The sequence below is a fragment of the Ambystoma mexicanum genome, chromosome 4p, assembly GCF_040938575.1.
Source record: "Ambystoma mexicanum isolate Mex_15411 chromosome 4p, UKY_AmexF1_1, whole genome shotgun sequence".
NCBI lineage: Eukaryota > Metazoa > Chordata > Amphibia > Caudata > Ambystomatidae > Ambystoma > Ambystoma mexicanum.
Window position 1 is genome coordinate 938,784,461 of NC_090927.1, and position 12,194 is coordinate 938,796,654.

The following is a 12,194-nucleotide window of genomic DNA, read 5'->3' on the forward strand; positions in this document are numbered from 1 at the left end:
AATTCCCTTAACGGGTCCCGTCCATAACACCTGGTCAGACCAGGCGTTAAAGGAGGGACCCGGTAAGGGAACTCATAGTAGGGCGGTAAGGGATTATCAGCACCGGTCTCCTTACCGGTGCCCGGTATCCCTTACCACCCCAATCGGAATGAGGCCCTAGGTACTTTACTGAGAAATGTAAAGTATATGGAGTCTATAAACATTTTTTTTAGTTCTATTTTTTAACTGTGAAAGGTGGTTAGTAAAGGATTCTTTTATGTTTTTTTTTTTGTCTTTGTTTTTGCAGAAGAAGTTAGAAAGTAAGGTGGGGGCGTCCCACTGTAGGAAGGAAAATCCTTTTACAAGATGGCCACCATGGAAAGGGAAGTTAGGGCTTGTTACAAAGCCCCTCTTCCCTTTCCATAGCAGCCTGCAGGAGGTGAAGAGAGAATCCTATGACCATATTACCACGAGCACATTGTGTTTTCCCTATCAAACCTGTCGCAATTTCAAAAAGCTTTACCACATATCCAGTTTGTGGCCATTGGTCGTACCTTGTGGTCATGTCCAATAGCCAGATTGTCTGCTCATGACCTTATACCAGGACCTGGACAACCTGGCCACTGCCCATGTCCACAGGCTATACCTCAGTCACCAAAGGTATTTCACTATTTTTTGCACACTTGTCAAAAAATAAAACACAGACACATTTGCTAAAACCATGTTTTCAGGACCTTGCCAATGCTCCTTATATGAGTTTTGTTTGATATCTGCCCATGTTTTATTTTTCAAAAGAGTGAAATGTACGTACATACAATAGTCATATAACTTACTCCCACCTGACAAAAAATCCATTTAGACTTTGCACAAACATTCAAGGTTAGGTCTAAAAACCTTTATCCACATTCGTCAATCAGCAGCAAAGTTATAAGCCATCTCAAAATGTTGCGACCACCCTATTATTTATCCCTCTCTTGACACATTCACCAAGTTGCCACATGATTTACTATAATATATCTTGGTGTGCTTAATCAGTGTGTTGTTTGAGAAGTATTTAATGTATCCAGAATGGATCCAAAATGTATTTACTTGACTCTATGCGCTGTCCTGAGGATCAGTTATTAAGACACAACTACTCTTTGTGGAAACTGGCTAACACAGGTATTTTATCCAAGTTCATAAAGAAACTATGTTCATTCTCAACCAGTATCTTTGACGTCCAGTATTAGTTCCATTCTATTTGTTTTCATTTTTAATGTCAAATGAGAATATCTAGCATTGCCTCAAGTCCAAGATTACCCTAAAATGAAGGGCCACTGGATTGTTCACTATTTTTTCTTGAGTGTAGGATATAGTACAGTATTCCAGCCTCACAAATAGCAAAGTGAAACACATATACATATGGTTATCTGTTTCCTGATGAAGAATTGAGATGCATTCATAGTCACATAGCACAGCCCTGATAGAAGATGAAATCACTGGTATATCAATTTCTAAACCATTCTTCATTGTATTAAAACATGCTTATGTTTTGGTGCAGCTAGCTACCGAAGGTAATATTTGGTGTCTTACATCCCATAATAACTGTTGGCGAAAACAGGCTTGTGCATTGTTTCGGGTAATGACAAAAAGGCAAGCCAAGGAAAGCAGTATACAATATCTATGGAGAACTCACTGCTCTTAACTCACCCACCCACCAGATGCCTCATCTTTGTAGGTCACTGGTCACCTGACAGAACCAAAATCTCAAAACATTCTTGAAACCAACACTGTGCCTTTTGGTACACACATCTCTCCTTCCAACAAATATCCTTTTCATTAGTCCTTAGACTAGTGTTAATTTCATGTTGTCCTTCCCTGTGACAGCTTTCTGTCTGGTGATTCCTGCCAAGGGGCGTAAACACCCTGTCCTCATGATGACTTCCACTTCTTTATGAACAAACCTTTGTCATTACAAGTTCTTACCGGTCCAGTTAATCACATAGGCCCCAATTACCTTTGCACCATTTCTTGCTGAACAGCACTTCTTACTTCATTGCAATGCACATGCTCAGAATGGTCCATGGAGAGGATAAGCAGTGCCAAATCTAAGAGAGTCAAGGAAATTCAACAGCGTTCACTAAAAGAGACGCTTAGGGGTCAAATGCTATGACATCACAGGGGGGATATGGCCAACTTATGTGTTATGATAGCTATTGTCCATTGTGGCTAATTTACACTTATTTAACTAACTAATTTCCCATGCTTCCCCCACACTCACCCTTTTTGCACTTTAGTGCAGCAGATCACAACCAAAACAAGACTCACAAAGATGCATGTTTCATGGGAACCAGCCCTATTTGGACCAGCCTTTAATTCTCTTCCACAATACAATATATATGTCAATATTTAGCAGTGAGAATTATTAATACGTTTAGTTAATAGAAAATATCAGCGATTATTGTAGTTGAATGGCACAACAGTTTGTTTGTACATTGAATGCGGTTTGGAGGCCGTGATAGTAAGATTGTTCCCTGTGTTTCTATATTTCCAACAACACAGCAGCAATCCTTCTTAACAGAGCGAAAACAGTATCAGACTCAAGGCAATGGTTACTAAAAGGCTCTCTTTAACATGTTCATGGAAATAACATATCTCTTTATGGAGTGCACTGATCACAGCCTGGTAGAGTACCTGAAATGCTCCCTTCTCTTCATTAAATGTGACATCTAACACATATAACTGTTCCTGAACTACACTTATTGTCTCAACCTGCAGTAACAATTATAACACATGTGCAAATCTTCACCTGGTTCCTCTTGGTTGGCCAGAATGCATGATGCTTACTAGAATGAGTCTGGAGGAGGACATTAATATCTACAGAGAGAAAAGATGCCAATTTCATACAGCTATTATTTACCTAGAACAAAATCAAACCTTGAAGTGTAGTACCCGTTAAATATACCTCCCAACATATTTTAGTCTAACTAATAATACTGGACATTTGGCTAACCTGCTAAGACATTGCAGCTGTGGAGCTTGAGGGGACCATAATAACCAATTGGTACCTATTCCTATCCATGCGTCAAGGGTTGTTCCTGTGGCAGTAGCCGGATATCAAGCTGGACTACAAGGAAGCCAAACTTCCCAAGCTTCATGATGAGCCAGCCCATCCCGGTTACAGCAATCCTAGGGACCTGGTACAATTTGGCTTGTTGGGGTCCATATGCCATCAACTGGGCCTTTAGAGTGAAAGGTATACATCTGCCTTTAGTTTTTCCGAATTATGTAGTTCCACAAGTTAATACTTGGCATAGATATTCAGGGATCCTAGAATCATTTCCGAGTTCCTGGGGCTAATTGTAAAGAAGGATGTCTTTTTGGATCCTTATGAGTTGATTATTTAGGAAGACTTGCACCCTGGCACACGTAGAGTCCCATTCCAGAGGTGCTCCAGTGGATGTGATGCTATGAATAATCTAAGTCCGGGCCTCTATAGAGGTTGAATTGAGTGAGCAATGCCGTAGAGCTCATCTATATTTGCAAGTGTGTTCTTGAATTGTGCCCCAGTAAGAAGCCTTGTTGCTTGACCAAAATGACCCAAATGGTTACTAAGAGTCTAGCCACTGGGCATACTCCACACTACAAGGACTGTACTTACTCTACTCCAGACACTATCTGAGAGTTCTCTCTTACCCTTTAGGGACATCATTATTTGACACAGCTGTTCTAGGCAAATTAAAAGCTACTCCCCTCGAACAATTTCAAAAAAGAAAAGTGACCTAAAAAGGCAGACAAAGAAATAGTGAAGGTAATTGTACACATTGATGCATTCACAATAAAATATCTATACCATGCCCTATTTACCTCACTACACATATCATGCAAATAGCCAGCAGAGTTATTTTAGTGACACTCTGAAACACAGCAATATTTAGAAGATGTGAAATTGGTGATTGAATGATTGGGCACAGGTGCTTTTCTTTACCACTGACATGTAGATAAAGCAGGCAATATTAATGTGTGCATAAGCAATCAATTAAAGGCAAATGCATTGGATACAGATAGGTTACAGAGAAACATTGTGTATCATAAGACTGGTCCATTGCGTTGCCAGTGTCAAACTCTTCCCTGTCTCTGTCACACATCCTTGTTCACACCATCATGTGCATTCCCTGTGGGATATCCTTCTATAAGTTTCAGGAACATCTGACTTGTGTTCTGTCACATTACACATACAGAGTAGAAATAAATTGTAAGAAAAATTAGATACCTATGAAGTTTCAGGCCAGATCATTCCACCTGGGATTGTTAGGATAGGGATAAATAGATTCCTCAATCCAAATAACAGAAGCTGAGGTCACTGGTTGCTCCTCTACTGTCAGTGCCTTTAAGAAATACAATGACGGAGATCCAATTTGTGAGGCCTTCACAGGAGTAAGGAATATTACCTCATTCAAACTGAGCTGGTCTTGGAAGAAATCCCCAAAAAAAGGTCTATTTTCGTCGATCAGAGCGCCTGTCCAACCCGCAGGTGCTTGCTTGACAGTTTATTATGTATCTATTCTTATAACAAGGCCAAGACGGCACATCAGAATTAGTTAATATCCATGAAAGATTTAGTTTGCTGCTAGGGTCATTGGCTGGTTGGCAGCTGCTTGTTTTAGTTTGAAAGAAGAAAGTCCTTGAGTGAATCAGTATAGAACAGCAACACTGGGCAGCAATAGTTGTTTTGGGATGGTACACTTCGATTGCACTGGGAGGCATGCACCAAATGGGGGGCGTCCTACCCTTTACTGCCAAACCATGAGAATTACCTGGCACAAGCCCCTCCACATGAGTGCCAATGCAGTCTTCTACTAGAAACACTGGATCAGCACCTACTCCCAAGGCTGAAGAGAGTGATAGGCTTACTCTGGCTCTCTTGGAAGAGTTCCTCACACATGCATCTGGATATAACTAAAGGTGAAAATCAATTGTTGGCAGTATTCAAATAGGATAATGTCTGACAATTAGATAGTAGCATCCACTTTCTTTGGAAGTGGTGAGGAGTGTTTACGCTTTGACCTCTCATATAAAACCTCATTGAGGCTTAACCCAGACGTTCTGTTAGCTGTAGGTTTTGATACTGCGTATCACCAACTGTACAGTCTCTGACAATTTGATGCCAGTTTCAGTGAAGAGCATGGGTAACTTATTTTAAGTACGCCATGTTCATGCTTAACTGCTCCTGTAGACTGATTGTGATTTGGGCAATTCATGCTATGCTGAATGTTCAAGGTGGTACATCATTTCTTAATAAGCTCATTATTGAAGCGTGTCCCTCTTTCACTATGTGTATATTACACACCTGGGTAGAAAATCCCTTAATAAATCCTTTTTGACTGAGGTAGTATCAGCCCTCTTGCATGGCTACATTTCTACCTAGCCAGGGAAAGTGTCCAAAACCACCAACAGAATTGCAGATTGTTATAATAGTCTAATGGAGGAAAATCCACATACAGGCCTCAAGCAAACCAATCCTGATTCAGAGTGAAAATCATAACTTTTTTCCATACGTTTGCGAGAACATGATATATTCTAACCAGGTCAGATAAAAGTGTGTTGGGGCAAAAAGGCAACCATGTTCTTCTCTCTGTAAGGAGTCTTCAGGTCTCTTCATATCCAAAAGTCTTTTTCTATAGAAGGAAAAGCCTCTTGAAAGTGGGCCATCTCCTCAAGTGTTTGGAAATGTGTTGGCGCTCATGTCTCTTTCTATTTTAATACAAACAGAACCTGAGTGTTGGAAACCGCTGCCAATTTATCAGTGAAGGCTCCAACCATTCCCACATGAGACCTCACTATCCAGGGGTTGGTGTGCAGCAGATGTTATAATGGCTGTTTCTTAGGTAACATAAAAACCTCCAGGAAGGCTGGCTTCTGCATACATGGGATTCTTTATAGGCAAATCGGATGGTGTCAGGAAACCACACTTTTTTCCACAACTGACCAAACTTGCGAATAATCCCAAATTAATTGTGTTAGTCGGTGTATATATTTAATTTATGATGTTTTGAAAATCTGCATTCACGTGTCAGTAACATTCTTTAAATTATTAATTTCTGCAAAATGCCACAGTGCATATTCTGCATACCTTACCACCAAACTGCCATCTTTGTTCCTATAACAAGAACCATCAGAGAAGGTTTTGTATGGGCATGTCTGTCCTTTCCCCCAGAAGTGCACTGTCGCCAGCGCCCTGGTTCTCTCTAGGCTGGACTACTGCAACAACCTCTTTTTAAATCTGCCTGCATCTACTCTTCACCCTTTGCAACTAATCTAGAACAGGACTGCAAGACTTGCCCTTGGCCTCAAATCCAGGCATCGTATCTCTTCAACCCTGAAATCTCTCCACAGTCTCTCAGTGGCTGCAAGGATCAAGTTCAAGACCCTCTGCATTGTCCTCAAGGCTTTCGTCCTCAGCATCTTCCTTCTCGAGCCCTCCACTCATCCACCTCCAACTCTCTGAGGGTCAGATGCTTCTCGTGGTAGAAAGTGGGGGTAGATCTCTGTCCTCAGATGGTGCCTTCCTCTTTCTGCAAAATGCCACAGGTATATTCTGCATACCTTACCACCAAACTGCCATCTTTGTTCCTATAACTAGAACCATCAGAGAAGGTTTTGAATGGGCGTGTCTGTCATTTCCCCCAGAAGCGCACTGTCTCCAGCACCCTGGTTCTCTCTAGTATGGATTACTGCAACAACCTCTTTCTAAATCTGCCTGCCTCTACTCTTCCCCCTTTGCAACTAATCCAGAGCAGGACTGCAAGACTTGTCCTTGGCCTCAAATCCAGGGTTCATATCTCTTCAGCCCTGAAATCTCTCCACTGTCTTTCGGTGGCTGCAAGGATCAAGTTGAAGACCCTTTGCATTGTCCACAAGGCTTTCTTCCTCAGCATTTTCCTTCTCGAGCCCTCCACTCATCAGCCTCCAACTCTCTGAGCATCAGACACTTCTCGCTGTAGAGAGTGGGGGGTAGATCTCTGTCCTCGGCTGGGACGTCCCTCTGGAACAGCCTCCCTGCCTCTCTCAAACTTGAGCAGGACCACCCAAGGTTCTGGAAGCAACTGAAGAAATGCCTTTTCGTTTCTGCTTTCTCTCTCTCTCTCCTGCTGATGTTCTTGTCTGCTGCACTAACTGGTTACCTGGCCACCTACTGAACCTCAAGGGCACCAGGCTCCGGCACAGCCAGTAGCTCCTTGAACTAGCTCCAGGCCTCCCACCCACATAGGGACTGTATCTGTAACCCTACAGTCCCCTGACCCTCTGCACTTACTTGAGCCACCACCCGGGCAGCACCGTCTTGCAAATGCACTCCACCTGCCCTGGCACTTCTCCTCTTATATCTCAATCACACTTGCACGATCTGAATGGCACACAGCCTTGTAAGATCGTTTGTTTGCCCTCTCTCTGTCTACCCTTCCTTGTCTTGTCATGCCTACAAACATGTATGTACAGGCATATTATAAATGACTTATATCATATAATATCATATCATATAATATAATTCCTTGATGACAATAATAAGTCTGTTGTGGCTACACAGTGATTTGGCTCAGAATTGTGTGATTTGCCATCAACAGGGGTTGGAAGTAAAGATGCATTATTCAACACAGGTAATCTGGTCAAGGTAATATAGGAAATATTTCATACTTGTGTGATCGGGACACAGACATTTGTGTGTTGTGTTTTATATTGTACGTCCTTCCAATGGTTCTAACAACAGAATGTGAGTGACATTTTAAGATGATTGCATTTATTTTACTTAAAAGAAATGTGTATCTCATCAATTGGTGACTGCAAAGGTAAGCCTTGACGGCATTGTGGCTTTAAGAGTTAACACCACCAATATCTGTGGCGAGCACTGTTCGTGTTGGGGATTTAATTACAGATTGCCTGACTTTGTGCTGCAGTGTTTGTGCTGTTATTGAACAGTGTGGGCTTTTGTCACTGCAGAAAACAGCTGGGCTCTACTTTCCTGGGCCAGGCCAAACTTTACAATATGGCCACAATGGATGGCTTGCACTGGAGTGCCTGCCTTCCGTTGCCAGCCATGATGCGATTTGGCAGCCTGTTCCCTACCACTACCAATCAATGGACCCATCAGGTGAACGCCAGCCCCCCACTCAAGGCCCAGAACTAAGGCCCCTGTCTGAGGCTGTCCGGGCCTAGGAGGGCTCTGAGGGCTCCCTCCTCCTCCTCTTTTCACCCCCAGTCCAAACCGTGGAAAAGTCCCCAGTGCCTGTTACCCCATGGACGTGGGCTTCTGCAACTCTACACACACTTCAGAATACCTGTGAGTAATGGCTGGGCATTGTCATTGCCTCTTCACTATCCCTAACAACTGTTGAACCAAGGTGTGCCTACACCTGTCTGCCTTCCTTGCCTTACTTGATCTCACTTATTCCTTCTTCATCACATTTTGTGTCTCTTTTTTGAAATAAGAAGCCTGCACACCATTTTGAATAGTATTTTGTGTCTCAAACTAAAATCCTTGTGTGTGTATTTTTATATCTTTGTGCCCCATTTTGCATTGCATTTTGTGTCTCTTTTTTGCAAATTCGAAGTCTGGTATGTTTTAAACATCTCTGCACTCATCTGCGGTAGTAAATTATTCCCAGTGAACCTCTTCTCTGGTTTGCCTTGGCTATTAGGCTGCCTGGTGAGTTTGTAATCGGACTGGGCTGTGCATCCCCTCCTCTTTCTTCCAACTATCCTCCACCGCCCCTATGGCACTCACCATCTCTACTATCTTCTCTAACTGCTACACTATCACATGTCCTCCGTCTTTCCCGTAGTCTGGAAGAAAAAATCTTAAAAAAGACTTCCTGACCACTAACCCTTGCCTGCAGCAGGCTCTGCATGGCCGCATGTTGTCCACCACCTCGCAATGCGTGTGGCAACAGACGTTTCTGCGTGCTGCAAGTACAGGCATATATATGTGTGCCTCTGTGTCCTGGTAACATCAGCACTCTGCAGAATATGGGAAGTGACATTAATGTGGTCATGGTGTGCACCCACGTCCTGCAGATATGTATGCAAATAAGCATCCCACCTGGTGCACCCTATAAGTAATCAGCATCTTCCCAAAATGGTCGGCGCACGCGTTGCGCACTATTAATCCATAGAAAATATGCAACAGTGTGCATAGTACACCCACGCACATGCGCATAACGCACTCTGCCCAAAATGCGTCGATCGGACAGTCGTCCAAAAGCATAGACGCCAACATTCTGTGCCCAAAAATGTGTAGGCGTGTTAACATTTCAAAAATCGTACCTACCATATTGATGACATAACGGGAAATGATGCCACATCAACTTCACCCAATGAATTGACATGAAATAACATCACACAAAATTATTTCACATTAACTTTGACCTTATGCCATCACAGGAAATGACCTCAGTTGGCAAATGTCCTTCAACAAATCACAGGAGCTGAGTGCCTGGTGTGCTCCATCCCATATCCTCTCACCCATCATGATGAAGAGAAGTACCAAATGAGTGACGAGTACATAGTGTCACCAGTTTCTTCCTCAGCAGAACACAATTTCCTCTTGAAACATATCAATAACAACCATGTAATTCACCATTCACTTTGGATTTTTAGAACTGGATCAAACCTAGTGAACAATGTATGAGATGACGACACATGTATTAATTCTGTACAAATGAACCATTTTAATAGGTCTTGGTAAAACAACCGACATGTCAGTGAGTAAAGACGAGCAAGTAAAGAAAGTGATAATAGTGTACTCAGTAGGTAAATGCAGTAACTTTTTAAATAGCACCTTGACATCAAACAGAATTTGTTTTATTGAGGCCTAACAAAGCCTACACTTTTTAACAAAAAACAAGTGTACTTGGTGTTACAAACCCGTAATGTTACATTAAAATAAGTAAGCATCAGAAAAATGAGGCCAAAATATGAGCAAATAGTAATACAGGATTCCAAAATCAGGGCAGCTGGGAGCAATGTAGATGGTACTTGTAGCAGAGAAGGGCCTGCCTAGCTTAACACTCAACAGTTAGCAGGAGCTACATGTGACTCCCACACCAACTACTGCCAAACAAGCACAACTATGTCAATTTGGGACAATCTGTTATTAAACATTATGACACATCTACATCAAAATCATTCCAGAAAAGAATCCCTAGTTATTCAAGAAAAAGTCCTCTACATGTGTTTCACCACAAATGGATCTTCAGGAGGCAAAAAGTAACTACATTACCCTAGCTAGAGCACTAATACTCTCTAAATTGGATTACTGCAACGCACTACTACTAGAAATCTCAAATGTAAATCTCGTCCAACTTCAACCCATGCAGAATAAAGCACTACGTGCTGCCTTGGGTATAAATAAAACTGACCACATCTCCAACATCAGGAGAGAAGAACACTGGTTGCCCATCAAGGCAAGAATCCTATTCAAAATACCATGTGTTACACACAAATGTCTTGCAAATAAAGACCCCATCTACCTTAACAATGTCATTAAGAAAAGAAACTCCAACAGGATGCTAAGATCCAGTAACGAGGAACACCTAGAGATCCCCCATTTCAAATATGTTAGAGCAGGAGGGAGTAGCTCTGAAGTCCTCGCCCCTAAATCCTTGAACTCACTCCCCATATACATCAAAAAGGAAGACTCATTCCTCAAATTCAAAAAAATCTTAAAAACGTGGCTCTTTAACACATTTTAGCCATCCTGACCTATCTACTTCCACAGCTCTCATCAACCTTGCAATATATCAGATACCACACACTCCTGGGAGCTAGACCTGTCCATATGTAAATACTTCTCTCTTCGCTGGTATTACTTCCAATATGCCTTTCTCTGTGTAACTATATCCAATTCTCACCATGTACAGATGTTCTGAATATCTGTGTAAATGCAACTATCTACTTTCCTATGCTAATGTAACTATGCCGTGATACCACAGGGTCTGGGTGTGTAACAAATGTAATAAATAAAATAAAAAATAAGTTGATTTATCCTATTTATAATTTGCCAGTTTGTTTTATAATTTCATCAGACAATTTGTCAATGCTATTTGTACTGGTTGAATGGAATGGGGTTCATAATCCAATGATTCTTTGATGGAGAGGAAGAAGGGGATAATTCTTTCCTTGGTGTCCGTGAGCAGGAGTTTCTTTGTTAGGACATGTTATGCTTTAAATTTGCTTTTCTTTTGTACATTGATTGTATTATTGGGTGTTTGGATTTGTTAAAGCATTGGATTGTGTATAACGTCTTTACAAGATTATATCACTTTAACCAAGACCCATGTATCCCTATGTAACTAAAACAAGTTCATGCAACTAGGACAATGTCATGCAAAAGTGCCTCGATGCCCTTGGGCTGCTAGTGCGCTTTACAAATCCAAATAAATAAATAAAAAAGTAAATAAAACATAATATATCACTCAGTTTCCTACACAGGCAATGTGATCTCACAAGAAACAGATACAGTATTTGGGGTTTGTGAAACGTGCATAGAGGCTCAAAGAATACATCACTGACTTTCCTGCACAGTCTCTCAGACCTCACAAGGTACATATACACTGGTGTGGGTATTTGCAAAGTGCATTACCGAACTTCATAAGATATCACTCAGTTTCCTACACAATCAGTCAGACCGCGCACGGTACACAAACACTGTGGGGTCCCTCTGAATGTTCTTGAGCAATATGTCACAAGTGCATGTGATAGGCCTGGGCAGGCTGGGGTAAAAGAGTGTCTCTTGGAACCATTTCTAGTGGTGGAATGGCTAAAAGTGGTATCCTACACTGTGTCTGCAACTACCAGCAAGCATTTCATTCTGACTGAATACGCACAGTAGAGGAGAGAATTATGAACACCCCTTCCTGTCACCCACACCGGCAGCAGCAACAGTCCCCATTGTCCCAATGTCATAGGCAGCTTGCAGAAAAAGGGAGTATACGCACATGTGTTTACCCAAGTACGGTGATGGCCTTGTCTGGATGAAGCTGAAACATTACTTCTTCCCTTTGCAGTGTCTTCTTTGCAGCACAGCGACATTGCGTACGCATACACAGCTGCACACACTTCCACCAATAACATTGAACAGCTCTCCATGTCACAGTGTTTGTTGTTTACAACAGCCCTCTGTGTACACGCTGCTGCCACAAATGTAGTTGCGCAATCCCTGTGGCTGTACAGTCCCATTTCCA